The following is a 20,075-nucleotide window of genomic DNA, read 5'->3' as shown; positions in this document are numbered from 1 at the left end:
TTCTGTTAAATGAGCGACAAATATATTTTTGTCTTGGAAGAATAAGTTGTGGGAGACGAAAATAATTCGTCACTAATAAATTCTGATTAATTGCACGACGAATACATTTTTCGTCTCGTAAGGTTAAGTTGTGAAAGTCAAAAATATTTTATCACTAATTATTTCTCTTTATTAAAATGCAGTGATTTTGTGTTTCGAAGCACTAAAATCGTGACCCAAAGAGACACACTTAAGGACATTGAAGTTGTGACCCAAGAATACACTTTCTACAAACTCTCATTTCTCTCTCGCACTTGAGCCTACTCCTCTCTCACAAGTATTGAAGTCGTGACTTAAGAAGATACTCTGTAAACCATTTGTTCTATTTCGCACTAAAGCCCCTCTTTTCTGTCTCACACTTAAGCCCTTCATGCATGCCAGCATTGAAGCTATTATCCAAGAAGGCACCCTATGCAAGCCCACTATTCTTTGTCACAATAAAGGCCCCTCTTACACGCAAGCACTTTTTCTCATTATCTGAACCAACTCTACCCTTTCTGTCTAGAGCACCCACTTTCGAAAAATCGAAGGTCAAAACCTCTCAACACAAACAAACAAATAAAAAGAAAAAAAGAAAAAGAAAGATAATTAATGTAACTATTTTCTGTGAGAAAAAATACAGAGAAAAAAATAATTAAAAAAATTTAATTTTCAAAATTAATAGAAAACATTACATTGTTTAGTATGGAGTTTTCAATAATTAATTTTTAAAATTTGGGGATAAAATTTATTTTTGTCTTAGAACGTAACCCAAACCTGACAAAATATTGCTTTTGTCGTTTCTTTTCATTTTTCTTTTAATTCACTACAAAAAATATAAAAATTTAGTGTATTTTCATATTTTTATTGAATTATTTTTAAATTTTTCCACAAATATTTTTGCTTTGAAGTATATCTTTAGATTAGGTGTATTTGAAAAAAATAAAAAATAATAACTACAACTTTAAAAAGTTTTCCAAAGACAAACGAAAAACGAAAACTCAAAATCAAACAAATTGGTGATAAAAATACTATTCTTCGCTAGTTTTTGAACTTTTAATTTTGTTGGTTTAAATTCTTAGAAATTATTTTTTAACAGGTTTTCGTTTGTTTTTATAAATTTTTTCCCATATTTTAGTCAACATTTTGTACTTTGTAAATATATTAAGATTAGATGCATGTAAAAAAATAAAAATAATAATAACTAAATATGAAAAAATTCATTAAAAGCAAACAAAAATCCGAACAAAAATGTACACAATTTTTTATTCAAATTTTCATTTGTTCGTAATGAATTTTTGTGATATTTTAGATGCATTTAGATTAGGTACAACTAAAAAGTATAAAACATTGACAAAAATTCACTAAGCATAAACGACAATTCAAAAAAAAAAATTAAAAATCAAATCAAATATAACTTTTAATTTTGTCATAAAAATCAAAAAGAAGTTAATTTTTTTAGATAAAATTTTAATTTAGTTAGAAAATTATTTTATCACAAAAGAAGCCAAATATTTTGGCGTCATACGAAATTGAACGTGCCTAAAGTTGGTGATTGGTGAAAAATTATTTTGTCCCCAAAAAATTACTATTTGTTGAAAGCAAAAAAGCCAACACTATTACTCCTGAAAAGAAAAATAAAATGAAAAGTTTTGTTGAGAGAGAGAGAGAGAGAGAGAGAAAGAGAGAGAGCTCTCTGAAACAGATAGAAGAAACGACACAGAGGGAAGAAGCCGGACGGAAAGGGAACGACGTAGAGAGGCGAAAGAAACGTACTCATGGCGGAGAGACTCAGCAAAGAAGAAAACACTCTCCCTTCAACCAGGTTTGGAACCTATTTGTTCTAGGGTTAAGATTTGGAGATTTGAAAAAAAAAAAAGTAAAAAATTTGATTTGGGGATTTCATTTGAAAAAATAGAGTTTTGATTGAAGACTTAATAAATTAGTTTTAGGTTCTGATTCTATAGAATAAATTATTTTCTTGAATTTAAAATTTTAGTGTGTTTGTTGAATCTAAAACATGTGATTGTATAAAAATTAATTTATTGAGATGCATAAACAATAAAGCTAATTAATTTAAACAGTAGACTGTAGTTCATCCTAAAAATCTTAGAGTTATCTTGCCCTTCATTTTGTGATTATTTATGAAAATTGGTAGCCTAGATTTTTTTTTTTTTTTTTTGTTCGTTTGTCTTGTTTTCTTTGTTTTCTAGACTTTCAATCCTTTGGTTGGTGAATCATTTAACCTTTTCAAGATCACTATTTGCTTATTCTCACTTGCCAATTATCAGAACAGCTTCTTGGCTAGCCCAGATTTGTAGTAAACCTTTTCTCTGGAATTGTCAAAGATGTTTATCCATAAATAGTTTTGTTATTACTTCAACTCGTATACAACTTTGAGTTATTATTTGTTGAGTATATTTTAGAGCTTGAGGGTTTTGTGCTATTTCAGTTTACGGAGAAAAAAGAAAAAGGAAAAAAAAAAAAAAGAAGCTAATTCTAATAACCAAACCACCCTTTAATATTATTGGTTGAAATTGTACATGATTTTTGCTCAGGTACGGATGATTTTATTTGTAATTGTTGGTTGTTCGGTGATTTTGCTTCTAGATAGAATGACATAGACTGATTTAGTGGTTTATGTGTTCTATTTTAATCTTTGTTGAAATTAGTTCTCAATTTTAGTATATGTAGATCTGTGGAATGGTTTTTGTGCCCTTCAGTGTCCATTCTTCTTCAGATGGCCTATTGGAAGAAAGCAACAAATAGAGCTAAAACAAAATGAAAAGGATTGCATCTTTCTAGAAGGTGTTTTTTTTTTTTTTTCTTTGGATGCTTTATGGAGATTTTTTTATCTTGTTATGGACTAATTTGTAGTGCAAGATTTGGCTTCTTCATATGGTTGGGAATGTGCATTTCATGGTGAAGTTTGTTTAATCAATAGGAAGTTCAATAGCAGTGTCATATCTCCCACTATACCACTGTTTATTAAGAGTTGGAAAGAAATTGAAAATGAGAGAGATTTAAAGCTAATTGAATAATTTTTATAAACACTCTACATGATTCAACACAAATAGATTAAGACAATTAGAAACAAATATTGACATAAATTTTTATATGAGCTGTTATAATGCTTCATGGTCTTAGGCTATTCAATATGGCCTATTTGATTGGTTAAAGTTTCTTTTGAAATATATATATATATATATATATGTATTTACATGTGATTCATTCTAGAGACATGTGAGATTTTGTTGGACCTTCATTTAGTCCTATTCCGTTCATAATACATGTGAAAAATTAATCTATTATAAATTTATGAGGAAGTTAGATGTTTAACTATATACGAAAATACTAACAAGCCAATATTTATATACATCATTAAGATATGTTTTTTGTGAGTTTTGAACTTCTTCTTCTCTCTTTTATTTTTATTTTTATTTTTATTTTTGAACTTCTTGATGTCACATATGAGTTTATTTCTTTCTAATGGATCGAGAATGCTATTTGATATATTGACTCAGAATTTCTAGTAAATCAATATATTTGGGAGTTCTGCAACCACAACTCGATTTTAGTGTCCTAGCAAAGATGCCTATTCCCCTCTTAGTTTTTGATTACTTATTAAATTATATATGTACATTGCAGCTCTGTTTTCTCTTTTTATTTTTTAACAAACCCTTGTCGCATGGTCCTCTCATTAGATTCATAAATCTCTGTTCATAGTCTATCATAATTGGATTAGATAGTGAACCGTTTTGGATTTATCTTTCAGAATACAAATCTTTTCAATTTTGTTTATGGAACTAGTAAATTTGTGAATTTGGGAGGTACTCAGATTGATTGTTTCATAAGAGTCTAAAGAACATCTAGATTCATGTAGTTCACTAAGCTTGCTAATAATGTTTAGGAAGGCGTCATAATGTAGTTCACTAAGCTTGCTAATAATGTTCCGAATACAAACTTTTTATTTTTTATTTTTTAGCTAATGTGCATTATGTGATGTAGGTTCGATCCTACATTGGTTCTTATTGCAACAATATGCTGTTGGATAATGTAAGTTTGATTTTTAGTTGAACTTACTTCTTTTAGTAGCAAAATCAAAACATGAGTTATTACTTATCAAAAAAAAGAAAAGAAAATCCAAACATGAACGTCAAGTTTAAAACAATAGATTCATGCTTCATGTAGCTAATTGTGTGAGTAATTTTTTGACCACACTGCCCGCTTAGTAACCAGCTGGAGAGTACCGGCAGAATAGATGGCACCTGGCTGACCTGCAACAGAAAAAGAAGATTCCGGCGGTGGTTCGTCCACCGGGGGCACTCCGACGATCAAGTCAGTATATCTCTCAAAGATAAATCAAGTGCTAAACTCACAAGCTTGAGTATCAAAATCATACCTTAAACCCATGGAGGTGCCTCTCTTTTATAGCCAATATGAACCTAGTCCCAATAGAAGCCTAACTTCTATGGACTCAGGATTACTGCTAATCTTGGACTCCCAGTAAGATTACGATAAACTATCTAAGAGTCTTATCTTAATACAAACTGAAGTCTTCTCTCATTCTAGGACTCTTGCCCCTCATCCGCTTATCTCGAATTCCGATATCTTCAGAGGTAACCTCGGCCTATCCGAGATGACCTTGGCATAACAACCAGGACACGTGGCACCTCGGCTGACACGTCGGTGTCACCTTGGCCACGTGTTGGTACTCAGAAAATATATCCCCACAACTGCCCCCTAGGTTCTATTACCTCGGCATTCTGAGGTGATGGAACCTACGCTGTTCGTTCATCTATGCCCCACTGTCCGAGATCAAACTCGCCGACCTCAAAGTTTCCTGGACTTTTACTGTCCACTTATGTCAAGTATCAAGCTTCATGCTTTCCAAGCTGCTCGAGATCACACCTCCTAGCCGAGGTTCTTGTTCCATTAATTCGTAAACTCCAAGAGCTTCGCAACTGCTTCACTCACATTCTTCGATGGGTTTCCGACTTCCAGTCATCTATTTGACTCCGGCAATCTTCATATCGGCGTTCATTTCTCTTGGTAGGTTCATAAACTCTTTTATTAAGCTCAATCTTTTATAACTCTTCTGAATCCGTTTACTTGCCCTCTGTTGTCTTCTATTTTTGTCTGTTTTCAAGTTTTTAAATTGTTTTGAATGCCTGGCACTGTTCTTGCTGTATCCACTTTCTGTTGCTAGCATCGTGTCTGGGTCATTACTTTCTTGTTCTTCACATACTTACTTAGTGCCTGTGCACTTGGCTTTATTCTTGAACTTTGTCGTCTTCTTGACTCTGATTTTTCTTTTTTTTGATTCAATCATCTGGCTTTTTCTCTTTCTAGCTCTTTTGCTTAAATCCATCATTGTTCCAAACTTTCAGGCCCTGTAACTGTTTTCGTTCCTCTCCTCCGGTGAAGCTTACGTAATTCTGTCATTCCGGCTTTCCTCTTTCTGGTAAGTCACTGTTCCTCCTGGTTTTATTTCTTTTTGCTTTCCAAGAAGCTCTACTTCATTGTTTAATCACCATTGTTGTTTTACCCGTTGTTTCCAAATCATCTTCTTGAATACATACTATTCACACATCTGTTGATTTCTGCCACTATTCTTGGCTTGACACACCTGTGCAATCTTTTTGTTTTGATTTCCTGATAGCGTCATCACCATTTTGATTACGAATTACATTCTTGTTTCTGTTTTCTGTGTCTTTTTCCAGATTCTTGCTTTCAATGCTTGCCTTCAAACTCCAAGGTGCCAATCGCCAAGAAGAGCTTTGATCAAACTCTTCGGTAGATCGATGCTGAGCTCGAGGCCGAGAAGGCTGTTGAGAAGTCTTCCCAACTGTCTTCTATATCCTGCCATTTGATGCCGAGTAGTTTTGTTTCATTCTTTTACTCCTTGTACCTTGTACTTTGTCCTTCTTTGTATGCTTTCAATCCGGCCGACGTGCCATTTTTGTAGTTTGAATAATTTATTTTTCAATATTCAGGCCGAAGTGCCTTCTTTCTTCTTTAAATGCATTTCTCTAATTTCTTCTTTGAATGAATATCTTCTTTTTTCTGCTCTTGTATGATTCTACACTTAGAATAGTTTGCATGTCTTCAAAGTACACCTTGACTGTGCAATCTCTTCGGGTAAAATAACTCTGTCACAACTTCTAATCTTGCTCATCTCAGCCTTGTTCTAACACTTGAAAATATTGTAACAAATATTTTCACAAGTGTTGCTTAGGACTTGTCACTTTCTCAATGTCTTCTATCAAGACTTCAGTTTTCCATATTTCAAGTTTTGACAACCTGGTAGTTTCGGCAAGTACGCAGATATTGCTTGAGCTTGACTTTAAATTGTAAATTTTTTCTCAAAAATTTTAACTAGTGTTTTAACCATCATCCTTTATCATAACCTCGGCTTAACTTTAGCTTGTAATTTTTTCTCAAAATTTCAACAAGTGTTAAACCATCTTCCTTTCGATACGACCTTGGTTTAACTATAACTTGTAAATTCACACAGAATTTCAACAAGTGTTAAACATCACATCGGTTTAACTTCAACTTGTAAATTCACACAGAATTTCAACAAGTGTTAAATATGACCTCGATTTAACTTCAACTTGTAAATTCACACAGAATTTCAACAAGTGTTAAACATCATCTCTGTTTAACTTCAACTTGTAAATTCACACAGAATTTCAACAAGTGTTAAATATGACCTCGGTTTAACTTCAACTTGTAAATTCACACAGAATTTCAACAAATGTTAAATATGACCTCGGTTTAACTTCAACTTGTAAATTCACACAGAATTTTAACAAGTGTTAAACATCATCTCGGTTTAACTTCAACTTGTAAATTCACACAGGATTTCAACAATTGTTAAATATCATCTCGGTTTAACTTCAATTTGTAAATTGTTCACAAATTTCAACAAGTGTTAAACAATGATTTCGGTTTAACTTCAACTTGTAAATTGTCCACAAATTTCAACAAGTGTTAAACAATAATTTCGGTTTAACTTAACTTGTAAATTGTCCACAAATTTCAACAAGTGTTAAACAAAGATTTCAGTTTAACTTCAACTTGTAAATTGTCCACAAATTTGAATAAGTGTTAAACATATTTTTCTTTCTCCTTCTCTCTGCCCCCTACATGGCTTTCACATGCTCTTTTGTGGACCTTAAAAAAGGTCTTCAACCTGGCTAACTGCAGTCTGACCTTGTATGTTTTCTTTTTATCTTCTGGGATCTGGAATATGAGATCTGCTCACTGAGCTCTTCTCTTCTTGGGCTTAAGTGCCGAGATCTTGTCTGCTGGAATCTTGGATCTGCTTTCTCATGTTGAGCTCTTCTCTTCTTGGACCTACTCATCTAGGCTGAGATCATGCCTTCTGGGATCCGGGATCCAAGATCTGGAATTTGGGATCTGCTCACATAGGCTGAGCTCTTGTCTTCTCGGACCTACTTATCTAGGTCGAGATCATGCCTTTTGGGATCTGGGATCCAGGATCTGGAATCCGGGATCTGCTCACTTGGGCTGAGCTCTTCTATACTTGAATGTCATCTCCTTAGGAGCACTCATGCCCCCTGTCTTTGCGTCCCTTCTGGAAGGGTCTTTACTCCGTTTATGTCGACACATTCTCCATCTTTGCTAAACTCGTCGTTTCCGATACGTTGATCTTGTACAGTGATGGCCATTTATTCTCTTTTCTTTCCCACAGACGGCGCCAAATTGTGTGAGTGATTTTTTGACCACGCTGCCCGCTTAGTAACCAGCTGGAGAGCACCGGCAGAATAGATGGCACCTGGCTGACCTGCAACAGAAAGAGAAGATTCCGGCGGTGGTTCGTCCACCCGGGGCACTCCGACGATCAAGTCAGTATATCTCTCAAAGATAAATCAAGTGCTAAACTCACAAGCTTGAGTATCAAAAGCATATCTTAAACCCATGGGGGTGCCTCTCTTTTATAGCCAATATAAACCTAGTCCCAATAGAAGCCTAACTTCTATGGACTCAGAATTACTGCTAATCTTGGACTCTCAGTAAGATTAGGATAAACTCTTAAAGAGTCTTATCTTAATACAAACTGAAGTCTTCTCTTATTCTAGGACTCTTGCCCCTCATCCGCTTATCTCGGATTCTGATATCTTCGGAGGTAACCTCGGCCTATCCAAGATGACCTCGGCATAACAACCAGGACACGTGGCACCTCGGCTGACACGTCGACATCACCTTGACCACGTGTTGGTACTCAGAAAACATATCCCCACACTAATTATGGAGGACTGCAGTACATATGCATTTAGGCTCTGATTGTTTGAGACATCACAACCTTAGAACATGAAATTAATGTGATGCGCATAGTAGAGCCATAGGGGCTGACGATTACAAGCTAACAATCCATAATTCTATTTAGGAAATTTAACTGACTAAGATTTTGAACCACAAAAAAGAAAAGAAAACCTCCACACCATTTAGGCATAAGGGCTCAAGATTAATAACCTTTTCATTATGGAATCCTATTTATTTTATGATGAATACATACGTATCAAAAAGGGCTGTTGAAGAGCTAAATTATCACACAACTACGAATGTGCATGGGAATAAACACAAACACGTTGGAAGGGACCAATATAACTTTTAAGAAGCTACGACACATGAATGGGATGTACTATTAGTGAATTTGCCTAAAAAACACTTTTTTCTATAATATTAGAAAAAGTCCATGGGAAGAGTATATTGTCAAACAACCACGAATGTACATGAGAACTATTACAAAAACCTTAGGAATGGCCAATTTAACTTGTAGGAACTTATGGCACTATGCTCTATTTGTGAATTAGCCTAAAAAATGCTTTTTTCCTATACTTAGGCTTGAAAAATGGCCAATGAAGGGCAAAATTTTCAAATAGTCACGAATGTCATCAGAACCAGCACACACACCACAAGAATAACCAATATAATATAACTTGTAAAAACTTACGGAATATGCACAAGATGCATCATTTGTGAATTAGGTTAGAAAATCGATTTTTAAATAATTAGGCTTGAAAGAAGGCCATCAGAGGCCAAATCGTCAAACAGCCACAAAAGTTCTCATGATTTGGCTCAAATACCTCGACAAGGACCAATGTTACTTGTAGGAACTTATAACACATGCACAGGATGCACTGCTTGTGTATTAGATACAAAAAAAATGTTTATTTTCGTACTTGTGATTAAAAAATGCCCCTTAGATTGCTAAATTGTTAAACAGTCACAAATGTGTCCAGGAACCGATATAAACACCTTGGAAGGGACAAATATAAGTTGTAGAAACTTACGACACGTGCACGGGATGTATAAATTGTCAATTAGCCTAAAAAATGCTTTTTCCTCCATACTTGAAGCTTCAAAAAAGACTGTCGAAAGGCTAAATTATCACATAGCCACGGATTTGTATAGGAACCAACAGAAACACCTTGGAAGGGACCAATATAAGTTGTATAAACTTAAAACACATTAATGGGATACATCATTTGTGAATTAGCCTTAAAATTAATTTTTTTGTTTCCATAATCTTGAAAAAAGTCCGTTAGAGGAATAAATTGTACAATTGATCAATTGTGAATTAATTAGTTACTAATATTCACTACGACAAAAAACACATTTGGCGTCCCAAAAATTTGTCACCACAAGTACAAATTCCTTCGCCAAAAGAATCGGTGACAAATATACAACTTGTCGCCAAAGGCCTGTCACTAAACGTATTGGCGATGAAATCAGAAATTGTCACCGTATGTAGACATTTAGCGACAAGCAAAATTGGTCGCCAAAAATCATATATTTTGTCGCTATAAAATTACAATTTGTTGCTAAAAGGTTAAAATTTGAATAGGCTATGTAGTTTTAGCGACAAATAAATGTATCGCCAAAAGTACTATTTAACAACAAAATTAATTTGGTCGCTAAAAATCACGTTTTAGTGACGAGTAAGTTTTGGTTGCTAAAAGTTCTTGGAATAACCACTAACTTTTAGTGACAAAAACAATATGTTGTCGCCAAATATATTAACAGCGACCAAAATACCACCTGTCACTAAAAATTCAGTACATAAATTTTGATTTTAATAATTTTTCTGTTCAAAATAATCCAAAACACCTGTTTTCCTGTGCAAAATATATACACAAATGTAATGTAAATAATAATACACCTGTGCAAGACATTCATACTAATTCAAAATTAATAGCTATGAAAAATCCCAATAAACATAATTACAATTCTCTGACAATCTAAAACATGCATACCAAAGTACTTACAAACTACTAATATCAAACCCATAAATACATTACCAAATCCTATGTCAAAATATTTTCAAAATTACAACCAAATATTTTGATGTTAAACATATAGCGACCCCGGTCTTTTCTCTTTAAATTATTGTATCCGGACTTAGGTTCCGTGGATCCTGTCATTACTTATTGGTTGTCGTTGTCCTTTAATCTCTTTGTATTTGAAGTATAGGTTGGGTTGGGCGGGTCTGTTACAGGTTGGTTGATTTTAGATGCCAATAGGTGATGCCCAGATTTTGGCCTTTACGCTCGAGCGGAAGTTTTAACGCTCTAGCGGTCCCTTCGTTGTTGCTTCTCCGCTCGAGCGGTAATTTTGACGCTCGAGCGTGATTTTCCATCTCCCAGTATTTTGCTCTGCAGTTCTTCCGCTCGAGCGGTAGTTTTTACGCTCGAGCATGATCCCTTGTTTTTGCTCCTCCGCTCGAGCGGTGAGTTTGACGCTCGAGCGGGTGCCAGCGCCTGCAAAACTTCTGGAAGGGTGCAATCGACGCTCGAGCGGCTTTCTTCACGCTCGAGCATGATTCTGTGTCTTACGCTCGAGCGGGGCTTTCTACGCTCGAGCGTAGAGTCGATTATATCAGTCCGTGATTTCACTTTTTGGATCACTTTTTGACCTACTTTTCCTTCATAACTTTTTAAAAACCGCCCCTGGAGTGTTTTTATCTCTCTCTCTCCCTCTACACACCTTCTCTCTTTCGATTGATCTACTTAGAGTGAGTTTCTACCTTAGATCCTTTATTAAAAAGTTAGAGTGGGTTGAGGGCTTCGTTTTAATCTGAGAAACTTGGGATTTGGAGCACGTTGGTCTTTGGTCTTCATCTCCATCTTCTCAATACGGGTTATTTTCTTCGAGGTAGGGATTTTCCTACTCCAATTTATATGTTTTGTTCTAAGTTTGGTATTTTGATAGGTTGGGGACACTTTGAAAATTTTGGGAACAAAACCTAGTTGAATTGCTAAATTGATTTGAGTAATTAATTTAAGGAAATTGGGGAATTTGGTTAAATCCATGAAATTGGGGAATTTATTGATTAAATGGTGTAGTTGGTTAATATAAATCACTCGCCTATTGAATTGTTGGTATATTTATTTTTCGAGTCTAGAAATAACTGTTTTGGGCTATTGGTGGAGGATAGTCGTGCTTGTTGTAGACATTGCATGCGGATTAGGGAAAATTGAAACTAATCAATTTGTTAAGTCATAAATTTAGACTATTGAATTAATACAGAAATTACATGTATTGATTGAGCATTGCATATGCATATTGTTTGGGAGGAGATAGGGGATTACTCCACGGTTTAGGGGAAGATAGGGGATGGACCTCTAAACCGAATTATTGTTTGGGAGGAGATAGGGGATGGACTCCATTAGCACCATATTTATGTGTGCTTATTATATTGAAGTGTTTTTACATGATTATTGATACAACACTAAAATGTGTATCAAATGGGAAGTATGAAGTGTTTTGATATGAGCATGAGTCTCATTTGTTTTGTTGATATTGGAAGTAATGTGAATATGATATATAATTCACTGTTGTAAGTTTGGCCAGGTTCAGAGCCATGTTGATAATAATGGAAAGTGAAATATGTCTTAGACATTAGTGTCATGAGACTGTTTAATGATAAAATTGATTATCTTGGTTAACCATCTATTGAATGCTATAACTTTATTCAATGCTTATATTTGGTTTAGTATTTTTCTACTGGGCTGTGGCTCACCCTTTATGGGAACATCATTTTCAGGTTCAGGTGATAAGCTACCTCCACGGACTTAGCCTGGAAGGATTTGATGTTTGGGATTTTGAAGACTTGTCTTTAGTTATATGTTTTACTTTGTTATTTTTTTTGAGATTTCATGTAAACATTCAAGCCTAGGGCTTAACTTGTAAATGAGTTAGTACTCATCCTTTTTGTGTCCAAGTGTTAGCTTGGAAAGATGTAAGCCCTTAGGGCATTTATTTTGATGTTGCAGGATGTTACATGTGATGTCTTTCAATAAGAATACTCTGATGAATAACCCAAATGATTCGTTTTCTTTTATAAATGCACGTTAATGTTATGGTTATTATGGGTTTATTTGAGGGCGTCACAAAACATCTAACCAACAAGTCATTTACTAAAATCCTATGTCAAAATATTTGCAAAAACACAACACCAAATATTTTGATGCTAAACATTTAATCCATAAATCATTTACCAAAATCCAATGCCAAAATATTTCCAAAAACACAAAATCAAATCTTCTGATGCTGCCCAAACTATTTTCCACCATTGCTAATCTGTCACATGAAAAAAGAAAAAACAATATTAGATTGACAAAAAAAAAAACTCGATATGAACTTCACAATTTTGATTTTAATTTTGTAACGGGAAGTCCAATCGGGTGCTGTTTGCTCATACAACTCTATTTAGGCTTGAACAAGCTACCTGTGCCAAGTTTCGGTGGTTTCAGTGGTCATTTTGCAATTTTGGCCCCCGAACGGGCCTTTTAAGTCTTGTGTTTTACATTTTTTCTTCTAATTTTCTAATCGAAAATCCAATCGAGGTCCCGTTTGTTCCTACAAGTCTATTTAGGTTTGAACAAGCTGTCCGTGCCAAGTTTTGGTGGTTTCGGTTGTCATTTCGCAATTTCGGCTCCTGAACGGGCCTTTTAAGTTTTGTGTATTACAATTTTCCTTCTAATTTTCTAACCGGAGATCCAATAGAGGTCTCGTTTGTTCCTACAAGTCTATTTAGGCTTGAAAAGGCTATCCGTGCCAACTTTTGGTGGTTTCGGTGGTCATTTTGAAATTTCGGCCCCCGAACGGGGCCTTTTAAGTCTTGCATTGTACATTTTTCCTTCTAATTTTTTAACCGAAAATCCAATCGATGTCCCATTTGTTCCTACAAGTCTATTTAGGCTTGAATAAGCTGTCCGTGTCAAGTTTCGGTGGTTTCGATGGTCATTTCACAATTTCAGCCCCCGAACGGGCCTTTTAAGTCTTGTGTTTTACAATTTTCCTTCTAATTTTCTAACCGAAGATCCAATTGAGGTTCCGTTTGTTCCTACAAGTCTACTTAGGCTTGAACAAGCTGTCCGTGCCAAGTTTTGGTGGTTTCGGTAGTCATTTCAAAATTTCGGCCCCCGAACGGGCCTTTTAAGTCTTGTGTTTTACATTTTTCCTTCTAATTTTTTAACCGGAAATCCAATCGAGGTCCCGTTTGTTCCTACAAGCCTATTTAGGCTTGAAAAATCCGTCCATGCCAAGTTTTGGTGGTTCCGGTGGTCATTTCGCAATTTCGGCCCCCGAACGGGCCTTTTAAGTCTTGTGTTTTACAATTTTCCTTCTAATTTTCTAACTGGAGATCCAATCGAGGTCACGTTTGTTCCTACAAGTCAATTTAAGCTTGAACAAGCTGTCTATGCCAAGTTTTGGTGGTTTCAGTGGTCATTTCGCAATTTCGGCCCCCGAACGGGCCTTTTAAGTCTTGTATTTTACAATTTTCCTTCTAATTTTCTAACCGGAGATCCAATCGAGATCCCATTTGTTCCTACAAGTCTATTTAGGCTTGAACAAGATGTCTGTGCCAAGTTTCAGTGGTTTCGGTGGTCCTTTCACAATTTCAGCCCCCGAACGGGCCTTTTAAGTCTTATATTTTACAATTTTCCTTCTAATTTTCTAATCGGAGATCCAATAGAGGTCCTGTTTTTTCCTACAAGTCTATTTAGGCTTGAACAAAATGTCTGTGCCAAGTTTCGGTGGTTTCGGTGGTCATTTCGCAATTTTGGCCCCCTAACGGGCCTTTTAAGTCTTGTGTTTTACAATTTTTCTTCTAATTTTCTAACCGGAGATCCAATCGAGGTCCCGTTTGTTCAACACAACCAGACATATTAAATGAAATGCTTGTAATGATTTGAACAGTAAATTATGAAATATACTTACAAAAGTGTTTGTCAATAAGATTCCTCTGATGAATAATCATTTTCATCAACCTGCATGCCTGCTTGATCCTTGGTCTTCCTCATAAACTTCTCAATCTCTTCAAATCTTTGTTTTGCATTTCAATCATTTTAGCTTGCTCTTGTGCTACCAAGTTCTGGGCTGCAATTTGTTCTTGCTGGACCTTGGACAAATTCTTCAATGACTCTAGTTCTTTTTGTAGGCTCGAAACCACCTCAGTATGTGCTTGTGCAGTAACAGAAGATCTGGATGATGATGGTTTTGGACCAACTCCAAAGCCTTTTAAGTATCTCGATTTCTCTCCAAGAATCTCGATTGACAGCTGCTCCTGAGTTAAAGGTATTGCCCCAGGCTCTAAAGACTCTTCATGTCCCTTTTTCAAAGCTTCCTATCAATTTGTAAACAACTTCAACAAATACCATCATTTACATAAATATGTAACTCTATTAATTGGCATACTTACATGTAATTGACCACATATTGAGGCTACCCAATCCGACTTTCTCTTGCTCCAATGGGAATCTTTGTAGAAGTCTACAAAGTCAGTCTTCTCGGTACCCTAATTCCATTTAAAAGTAAGTATACATAATTAATTTCAATCATTATGTTAGATATAATAAATGCATCACCTGTTTATACATTGCAGCTCGAAATGACTTGGATCCCATTGTATGATTATATGGTAACCTCGCTCGACTATCCCTTGCTTTTTTAGCCAAGCTCTGCAAAATTAATTGATTAGTAAAATTAAATTGAAATTACAACATGATTCTCTAAATTAGGAAATTTTACCTGATAATCGCCATCAAGCCATACATGATCGATCATGTATACCCAAGCCTCAGAATCGACCCCTTTGTATGGTTTACTCACATGGAACAAGAGCAAATCATGTCCATCAATCACACAATAATCATAGAAAATAGAAATTTGTACAAAGTTTTAACAGACTTTGGCATTAAAAAATCTTTCAGAAACTAAAAATTGTGGAAAATTTTAAATCAAGATGCACACAGTTTTTTTTTTTTTTTTTTTTTTTTTTTTTAACAAAGATGCACACAATTTGACTATCAAGATTTTGCCACATAATTTCAGACTACACAGCAAAAAAATAAATTTGGTTGTTTTCTAAGAAAATTTTATGTAGAAACTAATTTTCTAATTTCGTGATTGATGGAACTTACTTATCATTTGCTTTTACAAGTCAATAAACAACCATATAAAGGTCTTCTTCTTTTATATACATTAGATATACTGATGTAATCAAAGATACATACAATAGAATTGTCACTAGTGTGGGAACAAGAGGGGGAGAAACAAGTGAATTTTCGATTATAGTTGGCTTACATCAAGGATCCATATTAAATCCTCATTTTTTTGCATATGAATGTTTAAAATGATACTCCCATGTGCTATGTTGTTTACAGACAATATAGTTAGAATTGATGGAACTAAATGAGAGAACTCAAAGGTAGAATTGTGGACAATTTAAGAACAACAAGAAAAAAAGAAGATATAGGGTGCAATTTTAGCAAAATTAAAAATAGCAAAGAAAATAAAGTAAAACTTCTTGGCCAGAAGGTATCTAAAAAAGATAATTTTTAATATCTTGAATCTATTATTTATAAAGAATGGTACATTAAGGAGGATGGATGAAATGGAAGAGTGCTTCAAAGGGTCGCGAGATCATAAGCTACCTATAACATTGAAGGGTTAAGTTTAATTTGATTGTTATGATGTCAGCTAGACTGCTATAATGCATGTTATAGAACATTGGGCTATTAAGAAACAATATATTAAAAAAAAAAAGGGTGTGATTGAAGCAAGAATGTTAAGATGGGTGATTCCTGTTATAAAGAAAGCCAGAATAAGAGGTGAATTCATTCAGAATGGCCATCTACGATGAAGAACAAAGTGCTTGTAAGGAGGAGTAATTTGGTTCACAATGTAGATGCTAAAAGAAATATAAGAAGGCTAAGGAGGAGCCAGGTTGAGGAATCAAGAATAGAGCTACTTGGAGGGAACAGTTCCATAGAGCCAACCTTAGTAATTGGGACAAGGCTTATTGAGTTCAGTTGATTAAGTTTGAGTGATAATTACCAGAAAGAAAGCACATTAATTTCTTATTTGGGACCTGAGGACAAAATGAAAAAGCATACTCATTTCTTTTTCTTTTGTGGGAGGTGTCCTTCAAAAATCTAATCAAATAGACGTTGTGTGTTTTGTGCTATTATTGAATTCCAATCTTGTGAAAAGTGATGCAGAGAAATTGTTGGTTTAAGCCTATGCCTGCAGTTAAAGATGGTGTTTAGTGTAGAGTGAGGTTTATATATGAATAAAAAAAGAAGGAAACTATAAAAGAGGGTAAGTTAATGATGTATTATGCCCCTCTTGCTTTAACTAGGTTAATGTTAAACAGTAGTAAACATACATATACCTTTCTGCATCTATGCATTTGTTGAATCATACTCTTTTTACTGGTACCAGATTCCTATGTGGCTGTGCATGTACTAATACTGGTACCATGGAACATAGGTGGGCAAATCCCCTAAATGGTCTCCTAAGTTATTTGTGCATGTCATAAAGACATTTGTTACAGATATTCTATTTGAATTATTTATTGGCATGTACATGTCATGCCTGAAAATTTGGGGGTTGTGGTCTTTGGATTTCCCATTTTGTTATTGTAATTGGACTTGATTAAAAGTGTGAGTGCACTTTTTTATGAATATGTTGAAGAAGAAAAAAGCAGAGTTCACGAATTACGATGGAGATAATTTTAAGGTATCTAGTATCCATGAAACAAAGTTCTTGTAAGCTTCCAAAGTATATGAAAGCACTAAAACCATACATGTTGAACACAAAGAGCAGATGCCCACATCTCCAGCTTATGTCTATACAAGGCACTAAGACATAGTGGTATCAAAAGAAATCCTTTTAACTTTATGTATTAGCTTGTGCATAGGAGACAACAAAGACCTACAGTTTGTTTGTTTGTGTGTGTTTATGTCTTCTTCTTCTTCTTCTTCTTCTTCTTCTTCTTCTTCTTCTTCTTTTTTTTTTTTTTTGTCCCTGCAATTTGCAGTAAGCTTTGAGACATTTTACGTGCTGAAATCAAGGAGAAGAACTAGTCAAAGATGAAGCTCATGAATGAGAATCTTGTAGTTGACTCCTTATTTATCACGTGTTAAATATGTATAGAATTTCAGTAAATTATGTATGATTAAATGTAATTCTTGTATATAAATATAGTGCATCTCAATAAAAAGGTCTCATAATTCAAGTTTTTTCAAAACTCTAGTTTTAGAAATTCTTCATCCAAAACTAGATAAGAAACTGAGAAAAAGAAAAAAGTTCAAGAATCATGAGTATGTACTATTATATATCTAAAATAATATCATCTAAATAATCTTTATGAAAAAGAGTAAAAATTGAAACCCCAAAAAATATGAGAGTGCTCTATGATAATCAAAAGTTACATCAACTTGTAGTAACAAATGTCTTCATAGAGAACACTTGATGTGAATAATTAGCCATTTCAACAAATTATAGAGGCTAGCCAACTTATTTATATAATGAGAAGAAAAAAGCTTTATATATAGATAGCATTGGCTTGTTTGTTATGTGTATATTAGTATATATATATATATATATATTATTAGGGAGTGATCAAAAAAGCCGAGAATCCAGTACAAAAATTCAAATTCTAGTTCACATCCACAACCTAGAAAATATAAAAACAAAAAAAATGAAAATGACTCTAATTAGTCACATAGTCAAAGAAATTGCTCATACAAATTCTAGTCCACTGCAACTTTTTGTCTCTTTCAAACCAACACACAAACACGTGGTGGGTGTGAAAAAACCACTTACAAAATGCACACCAAAAAACAATTACTCAAGATCACCTATAATTACTCTGATGTCTCTGAAATCATCAAAATTTCAAAATATTCACAAAAATCAAAGCTTAATGCCTAGCACAAAACATCGGTTCAACAAATGATCAAACTACCAAACTCAAACCAGATTTCACAAGAATCAAAATCTATAAGGTGATATATCGAAAAATTTGAGCGCACCTTTCCATGCCAGCAAATTTGTGCGATCGATACCCAAAATTATAATATCAGTCCCCAAAAAAATACAAAATCAGTTACAAAATCAATCCGAAATTTAGAATATACCAGTCCCGAAAATCAGTTCCAAAATCAATCCAAAAATTAGAATATATCAGTCCGAAAATCACAATATCAGTCCAAAAAATCAAAATATCAGTCCGAAAAATTAGATTGATGACAAAGAAGAAAAAGAGGAAGATGAGAGAGTGTGAGAGTGTGAGGGAAAAATCAGTCCCATTGATTGTGTTGTGTTCTGCAATGCCAAATGAAATTGATGATAAAGAAGAAAGAGAGGAAGATGAGACAGTGTGAGAGAGTGAGAGTGAGAGGGAGAAGGAGAGGGAGAGGGAAAGAGAGACGAAGAAGAGGGAGAGAAGACATACCTCTTTGTCTTCTGTTGTGCCGCTTCAGGTTGTGATGAGAGGACGAAGAAGACTCATTTTAGGTCAATCTTGTTTATTCGGTCATTAAAAAAAAAAAAAAAAGACAGATTCAAAACGACGTCATTTTGACAAGAAATTTATTGGCGACGAAAATTATTATGTTGCCATAAATATCATTCACCTTTCAGCGACTATTTTAATTCCGTCGCCAAAAAGTCAAAATTGGTGACAAACATTTTCGTCGCCATATATTAATTTCGTCGCCAAAACATTTTTAGCGCTCCCGCGCAAAAAATTTAATTGGCACCAACCATTTTTGGCGACGAATTGAGATATTTGTTGCTAATGGTGTATTTTTTGGCGACGAACACGTATATTGTCGCCAAAAACATACAATTGGCAACTAAATTCAATTTGGTTGCTAAAAAACGTCGCCAAAAATGCTTTTTGTTGTAGTGATTTTTAATCTTTTGTATAATTGATTAGTTACTAAAGCTTCTAATTTATTTTTTTGCAGATTGGATCGTGGTGGCATTTTTACTTGCAACAATGATCTAATTTGCTTGAATGTTCATTTTTGTTTGATAAGGACACACATACTTTGTAGAGTTGCACTAATTATTGTTGGATGTTTTGTGGAATTGCATTAGTCATAATTGTTGGATATTTTGTAGATATTGAACTATTTTGTTGTATTAGGATGAAATTATTTGTAATGAATGAATATTTTCATTTTGTTAATTCGTAAACGTGTTGATTTATAGCAGGTTAAGTTAAATTGTGATGAGATTGTTATATTAAACAAGTTTCAACATGAACATGGTTATATTTGTTGAACTAAAATTCAGATTTTGATAAAATAGGTATATAACGTGGAAAAAAATATTATGGAATTAGTGATAATTTTTCATCCCTAAAGAAGTTTTTTTTTTTTTTTTGTCGCTTATTTGGCTTAGGTGGATTAATTTTGTCACAAATTTTTTATTTCGTCGCTAAATGAATTTGTCATGACGAAAAATATTGTCACATTTTGTCACTATTACCCTCAATGTATGACAAATTTTTTTTGACATTATTTCATCATTTTCAATGATGAATTTGTTTTTGTCTCTATTGGTAGCTTCTTTGACAAAAAATTTTCGCCTTCGTTTATATTAAACGCGGCAAAATTATTTCGTCTCTATTTCTTATATTTATGACAAAATACTTTTGTCTTTAATTTCTTCATTTAATGACAAAATATTTTGTCGCTAATTACTTACAAGTATGTTCCCAACAT

The 20,075-nt window shown here is 34.2% G+C and overlaps 1 long non-coding RNA gene across 3 annotated transcripts; it reads left to right on the top strand.

The window, feature by feature from the left end:
* Nucleotides 1-1,615: 1,615 nt before the first annotated feature.
* Nucleotides 1,616-19,537, top strand: LOC114289299 (uncharacterized). 3 transcript variants are annotated; one of them, XR_014349564.1, is made up of 4 exons: nucleotides 1,651-1,843; nucleotides 4,027-4,074; nucleotides 14,495-14,631; nucleotides 19,314-19,537. It is a non-coding gene; the product is annotated as an uncharacterized LOC114289299 (long non-coding RNA). The 3 variants fall into 3 exon arrangements; XR_014349565.1 differs by lacking the exon at nucleotides 4,027-4,074 and having other exon boundaries at nucleotides 1,616-1,843; XR_014349563.1 differs by lacking the exon at nucleotides 19,314-19,537 and having other exon boundaries at nucleotides 14,495-14,849.
* Nucleotides 19,538-20,075: the final 538 nt, after the last annotated feature.

The sequence above is a fragment of the Camellia sinensis genome, chromosome 13 (genome assembly GCF_055761805.1).
Source record: "Camellia sinensis isolate YWXY chromosome 13, ASM5576180v1, whole genome shotgun sequence".
Taxonomy (NCBI): Eukaryota; Viridiplantae; Streptophyta; class Magnoliopsida; order Ericales; family Theaceae; genus Camellia; species Camellia sinensis.
This window is presented reverse-complemented; position numbering and strand designations above follow the sequence as displayed.